The sequence below is a fragment of the Nerophis ophidion genome, linkage group LG11 (genome assembly GCF_033978795.1).
Source record: "Nerophis ophidion isolate RoL-2023_Sa linkage group LG11, RoL_Noph_v1.0, whole genome shotgun sequence".
Classification (NCBI taxonomy): Eukaryota; Metazoa; Chordata; class Actinopteri; order Syngnathiformes; family Syngnathidae; genus Nerophis; species Nerophis ophidion.
The window spans coordinates 16,315,807-16,323,012 of NC_084621.1; the positions used below are offsets into that span (position 1 = coordinate 16,315,807).

Here is a 7,206-nt window from a genome sequence, read left to right on the forward strand (position 1 = left end):
GGGAAAACAGGGGTCAGCAACCTTTTTGAAAGCAAGAGCTGCTTCTTGGGTACTGATTAATGCGAAGGGCTACCAGTTTGATACACACTTAAATAAATTGCCAGAAAAAGCCAATTTGCTCAATTTAACTTTAAAAAATAAATCTCTCTCTCTATATATATGTATATATATATTAAAAAAAGGGTATTTCTGCCTGTCATTTCTTCGTACATTTTTTTTCCTTTTACGGAAGGTTTTTTGTAGAGAATAAATGATGAAAAAACACTTAATTGAATTGTTTACAAGAGGAGAAAACAGGAAAACAATTATATGTTGAAACATAGTTTATCTTCAATTTCGAATCTTTAAAATTCAAAATTGCACCGAAAAAAATTTGAGAAAAATTAGCTAATTTGAATCTTTTTGAAAAAATAAAAAAAAAGAATTTATGGATCATTTGTCATTTTTCCTGATTAAGATTAATTTTAGAATTTTGATGACATGTTTTAAATAGGTTAAAATCCATTCTTTATTTTGTTAGACTATATAACAAATTGGACCAAGCTATATTTCTAACAAAGACAAATCATTATTTATTCTAGATTTTCCAGAACAAAAATTTTAAATGAAATTCAAAAGACTTTGAAATAAGATTAAAATTTTATTCTAAAGATTTTCTAGATTTTCCAAAATATTTTATTTTGAATTTTGTGAATATTGTCTGTCTATCTGTGTCGGCCTTGCGATGAGGTGGCAACTTGTCCAGGGTGTACACCGCCTTCTGCCCGATTGTAGCTGAGATAGGCGCCAGCGCCCCCCGCGGCCCCAAAAGGGAATAAGCGGTGGGAAATGGATGGATGGAACTTTAAAAAATAAATCTCTCTCTCTCTTTCTCTCCCTCTCTCTTTATATATATATATATATATATATATATATATATATATATATATATATGTCTGTCTATCTGTGTTGGCCCTGCGATGATATATATATATATATATATATATATGTCTTGATTGGATTATCCAGAGAATAGTGCTCGATACCGTGGTAGAGCGCAATATGTAGGTGTGGGAAAAAATCACAAGACAACTTCATCTCTACAGATCTGTTTCATGAGGGGTTCCCTCAATCATCAGGAGATTTTAATGGAAGCATTCACATACAGTGGTTTATATAGAGCACAGAGTGGGTGGGTACAAGCAGGCGTAGGGTGTGGTGATTGGCTCATGTGTTACCTAGGAAGTGTTTCCGTCTATGGCGGCATGTTGAAATGATTTCACTGCGCTTGTTGAGAGATGATAGATCTGGATGATATATAATAAACAGTTTCTCTTTTAAGCATAGGTTGCATCTTTTATTACCACTGTTGTAAGGTGTGCTGGATGCAAGAATTTGCCATGTTATTGAATATTCAACATTATTGTCTTTGAGGTTCCAAATGTGTCCAAACTCAGCAAACACATTTGGAACCTCAAAGACAATAATGTTGAACCTTACAACAGTGGTAATAAAAGATGCAACCTATGCTTAAAAGAGAAACTGTTTATTATATATCATCAGTAGTCTTGTGATTTTTTCCCACACCTACATATATATATATATATATATATATATATATATATATATATCCATCCATTTTCTACCGCTTATTCCCTTTCGGGGTCGCGGGGGGCGCTGGTGCCTATCTCAGCTACAATCGGGCGGAAGGCGGAGTACACCCTGGACAAGTCGCCACCTCATCGCAGGGCCAACACAGATAGACAGACAACATTCACATTCACACATTAGGGCCAATTGAGCAAATTGGCTATTTCTGGTAATTTATTTAAGTGTGTGTATATATATATATATATATATATATATATATATATATATATATATATATATATATATATATATATATATATATATATATATATATATATATATATATATATATGTATATATATTTTAAAAAAAAGGGTATTTCTGTCTGTCATTCCGTCGTACATTTTTTTTCCTTTTACGGAAGGTTTTTTGTAGAGAATAAATGATGAAAAAAACACTTAATTGAACGGTTTAAAAGAAGAGAAAACAGGAAAAAAAATTAAATTTTTAATTCAATTTTGACTCTTTAAAATTCAAAATTCTACCCAAAAAAAGAACAGAAAAACTAGCTATTTCGAATCTTTTTGAAAAAAAAAAAAAAAAATTTTTTTTATGGAACATCATTTGTCATTTTTCCTGATTAAGATTAATTTTAGAATATTGATGACATGTTTTAAATAGGTTAAAATCCAATCTGCACTTTGTTAGAATATATAACAAATTGGACCAAGCTATATTTCTAACAAAGACAAATCATTATTTCTTCGAGATTTTCCGGAACATTTCCGAAAATTTTAAAAGAAATTCAAAAGACTTTGAAATAAGATTTAAATTTGATTTTCTAGATTGGCCAGAATATTTCTTTTGAATTTTGTGAATATTGTCTGTCTATCCGTGTTGGCCCTGCGATGAGGTGGCGACTTGTCCAGGGTGTACGCCGCCTTCTGCCCGATTGTAGCTGAGATAGGCGCCAAAAGGGAATAAGTGGTAGAGAATGGATGGATGGAGGGAATTTTAATCATAATAAATTTGAAGAAATATTTCACAAATATTCTTCGTCGAAAAAACAGAAGCTAAAATTAAGGATTCAATTAAAATGTATTTATTATTCTTTACAATAAAAAAAAAATCCTTGAATATTGATTTAAATTGTCAGGAAAGAAGAGGAAGGAATTTAAAAGGTAAAAAGGTATATGTGTTTAAAAATCCTAAAATCATTTTTAAGGTTCTATTTTTTCTCTAAAATTGTCTTTCTGAAAGTTATAAGAAGCAGGGTAAAAAAATAAATGAATTTATTTAAACAAGTGAAGACCAAGTCTTTAAAATATTTTTTTGGATTTTCTAATTCTATTTGAGTTTTGTCTCTCTTAGAATTAAAAATGTCCAGCAAAGCGAGACCAGCTTGCTAGTAAATAAATACAATTTAAAAAATAGAGGCAGCTCACTGGTAAGTGCTGCTATTTGAGCTATTTTTAGAACAGGTCAGCGGGCGACTCATCTGGTTCTTACGGGCGACCTGGTGCCCGCGGGCACCGCATTGGTGAACACTGGTCTAATAACATCTGAATTGCTCCTACTGACCTTGTCTTTTTTTTCCCTTCACTCTCACTTTCCTCATCCACAAACCTTTCATCCTCTCTCAAATTAATGGGGAAATCGTCACTTTCTCGATCCGAATCGCTCTCGCTGCTGGTGGCCATGATTATAAACAATGTTCAGATGTGAGGAGCTCCACAACCCGTGATGTCACGCGCACATCGTCTGCTACTTCCGGTACAGGCAAGGCTTTTTTATTAGCGACCAAAAGTTGCAAACTTTATCGTGGATGTTCTCTACTAAATCCTTTCAGCAAAAATATGGCAATATCGCGAAATGATCAAGTATGACACAGAATGGACCTGCTATCTCCGTTTAAATAAGAACATCTCATTTCAGTAGGCCTTTAAGAAGAAACCTGCAACCTGACCCCCCCGCCAACGAGCAGAAGGAAGTGAGGGACACAAAAATCAAGAAGACGTGGTGAATGTTTAGAGGACACGTGTGCTGTGTTTAGTCTGACCGGCTTGTTTACGGCCCTGACCTGACACCCAGCAAACCTCCAAGCCGTACCAGTGAAGAGTTAGGAGCCCGGGTCAAGGTGGAAATGACCCTTGAGGGCAATGACATCATTGATTATTGACTAATTGGAAGATGTTTGGAGAATACCAAAGTTGGAAGCCAGTGGAGTCATTTCTGTGACTTCACCCAGGCGTGGAAATGACTAAACGTTAACAGGGTAAAGGTATACTCCGGGGATATTCAACTACATCATGAACGGGGGCCGCGGTTTCAAGGGCCGGACATCGAAATGTGGACGTGCAGGTGATATTTCTGGGAGACTACGTTCACTTAATTGCAAAGTAAAAACATATTTCACACTGCACTGTCATTAAATCCATTAGTCTGCCCTCGCTGCTCCTTTCCGGCGTGTGCAGCTAGTTAACAGCTTGAAGAAACAGAAGCTCCAGTTTTTGTTGAGGATTGATGTTAAAGTTAAAGTGCCAATGATTGTCCCACACACACACTAGAAGTGGTGAAATTATTCTCTGCACTCCCATGCGCCTTGATCACCCCTTGGGAGGTTAGGTGAGCAGTGAGCAGCAGCGGTGGCCACGCCCGGGAATCATTATTTGGTGATTTAACCCCCAATTCCAACCTTTGATGCTGAGTGCCAAGCAGGTAGGTAATGAAGTTGGTATGACTCGGCCGGGGTTTGAACTCACGATAAACCCATCTCAGGGCGGACACTCCAACCCCTAAGTAGATTTCTTATTTTAAAGTATTTTCCTTCCTTAGTTTTACTTCTTTACAAGTCTTTTATGTTTTTTTCTGAAAATATAAACATAAAATTAAAGCTGCAAGCAGCAATGGACGGGACCGCTATGGCTGCTGCCCCCGTGAACCAAGCCCAGATAAGCGGTAGGAGATGGATGGATAGATTATTAGTCTCATAGTAATAACATTTTTTATAAGGACGCCTTGGTGCCGCCATTTTGAGACTCTAATGCATGGTGAATATAATGCAGTTGTTGTATTGAAGTGGGAATAGCAAATTTCCTGTTGATTTTAGTTGGGGGCGGTCAGTGAATGAAATATAAGTCTCAGTGAGACCTACATTGAGGTTTTTGTTTCACGTGTGTATGACAGTCCTACAGTTATTTCTGAGCAGAAATCTTCCATTTTGTGACAACAGCAGCAACGCAATGGTTCTTTGCCGGCTCATAAAATCCAAACCGGGGTAGTAATTAAAACTCTTTCTTTGACTTTTAATCAGAAGGGTTCAATCTCTCTTCTGTGCTTATTAGAAGCCGAAACGACAAACGCCCTCAGAGGAGATAATGTTTGGAAAAATACAACATTTTTTAGCCAACTTTTGTATTTAATTGGGAATAGCAAACTTCCTGTTGATTTTAGTCGGGGGGTCTCACTGGATGAAATATAGGTCTAACTGAGACCTACGTAGTGTTTTTTGTTTCATGTTTCTACGGCATTCCTACAGGAAGTTATAGACCGTTTTGTCTGTGTTTTCTTCCTACGGGGCGCAAGAGCGCAATTTTGAGTTTTGGGGTCTGTTTTTTTTTTAATTAGATCGCAATTCTCGCCAGTCCTGATGTGTGTGTAAATTTGGTGAGTTTTGAAGCATGTTAAGGGGGTCAAATTACAGCTCAAAGAGGCAGCGGTATAATAAATAAATAAAATAATAATAATAATAAAACTTTAGAAATTCAATAGGGTCCTCTGTCCCAAAGGGACATTGGTCCCTAATAAGAATAACAAAAGTATAACCGTCATTGTGTATTTAACATAAATAAAATAGGTTTATTTACACAATAAATACAAATGCTTACACATATTGAAATGACACAACATTCACACACCAATTATTGTTTGTGACTTATCACTATTAGCGTCGGCCCTCTACTGGCCACAATTAGCACTGCACGTATTAAAGGAGGTGCATGATATTCACTAACTAGCGACTCATTGTTTTCATATTATTTAACTTCTTTTTACACTTGAATGACATTCATCATTATTCACACAATACTTGAATAAGATGATACATTTTTAAATAATATGTTTAAGCTGTTTCTTCTTCCCTGTACTTTGTAAATACTTTGGTTAACACGATTAATAAGTGAGTAAATAAAGTTATTTTTTTTAGGATTACGAAAGGTGGTTACCTTGTGTTTACACCTGGAAGATGATTAAAAAGGTTTCAGTGAGTCATTGAAGGTCAGACTAAGGTCAAAATGATCAGTATGGATCAGTAGTTATACAGACAGTTGCGTTTTTGTTTTCTTCCTAGGGGGCGCTAGAGTGCAATTTTGAGTTTAGTTTTTTTTTATTAAATGGCAATTTTTGCTAGTCCTGATGTGTGTGTCAAATTTGTTGAGTTTTGAAGCATGTTAAGGGGGTCAAATTACAGCTCAAAGAGGTGGCGGCATAATAATAAAAATACAAATAATAATAACAAAACCTTAGAAATTCAATAGGGTACTCTGTCCCTAATAAATACAAGCAGAAATAAAATAAATAAAAACTTGTATATAGAAAAGAAACACTCCACAATATTCAATGTGCAGCATCAACATGTTTCACTGATGGATAAATAAGTAGGGAAAGTAGTTAGAAGCACCTTAGTGGCATGTAAACAGTTAAATTAGGAATAAATAACATTTATAATGATCAGAAGTTACTACTTTACTTATAAGAAGTTAGTACATTTGTACTGATGTTCACCAGCATGGTCAACGCAATATCAAACTAGTTATTATGTATACGAACTCCTCTCTAATCCCATCATATCAGCCAGTTTCTCGTCCAAATGTCAGCAAGAGAATTAAAGGTCGCCTCTCAAGAAGCAACAATTAGCAGACAACACGTCAGGAGGTCCGTGAACGCACCACCACCAGAAATAAGACGTCGTGCTTACCTTCGTGTTGGCCTTTTTTTTAATCCTCTCCTACTTGCCAACCATCGTGCAAAGCGCCGAGTTCTCTCCTAGTGCGTGGATAAATGTGTGTGTGCGTGTGTGTGTGTGTGTGTGTGACTCTTGCACTGCACTCTGCTGCGTGGACTTGGCTCTCATGTAATGAAGCAGGGAGTCCTGCACACACACTGGGGGAGAGAGAGAGAGAGAGAGAGAGAGAGAGAGAGAGAGAGAGAGAGAGAGAGAGAGAGAGAGAGAGGGGCGGGGGGAGGGGTCAGGTAGATGTGTGTGTGCACGTGTGCATGTGTGTACGTGTGTATGTGTGTGTGTGTGTATGCGTGTGTGTGTGTGTTTGTGTTTGTGTGTGCGCGTGTGTGCGTGTGCTTGTGTGTGTGCACGCACGTGCATGTGTGTGAGTGTGTGTGTGTGAGTGTGTGTGCATGTGTTTGTTTGTGTGTGCGCGTGTGTGCGCGCGTGTGTTTGTGTGTGCTAGTGTGTGCACGCGTGTACGTGTGTGAGTGTGCATGTGCTTGTTTGTGTGTGCGCGTGTGTGCGCGCGTATTTTTGTGTGTGTTCGTGTGTGCGTGCGTGCGCGTGTGTAAGTGTGTGTGTGCATATGTTTGTTTGTGCGTGTGTGCGCGCGCGTGTGTGCGTGAGCGTACGCG

At 37.3% G+C, this 7,206-nt stretch overlaps 1 protein-coding gene across 1 annotated transcript in view; it reads right to left on the minus strand.

Moving 5' to 3' along the window:
• Nucleotides 1–6,689, minus strand: part of fam110d (family with sequence similarity 110 member D) — a 47,604-nt gene extending 40,915 nt beyond the window's left edge. The window contains exon 1 of the mRNA XM_061915168.1: nt 6,545–6,689. The gene's annotated coding sequence lies outside the window, so the exon portion shown is untranslated. The remainder of the gene's footprint in view (nt 1–6,544) is intronic.
• Between the last annotated feature and the right edge of the window lie 517 nt (nt 6,690–7,206).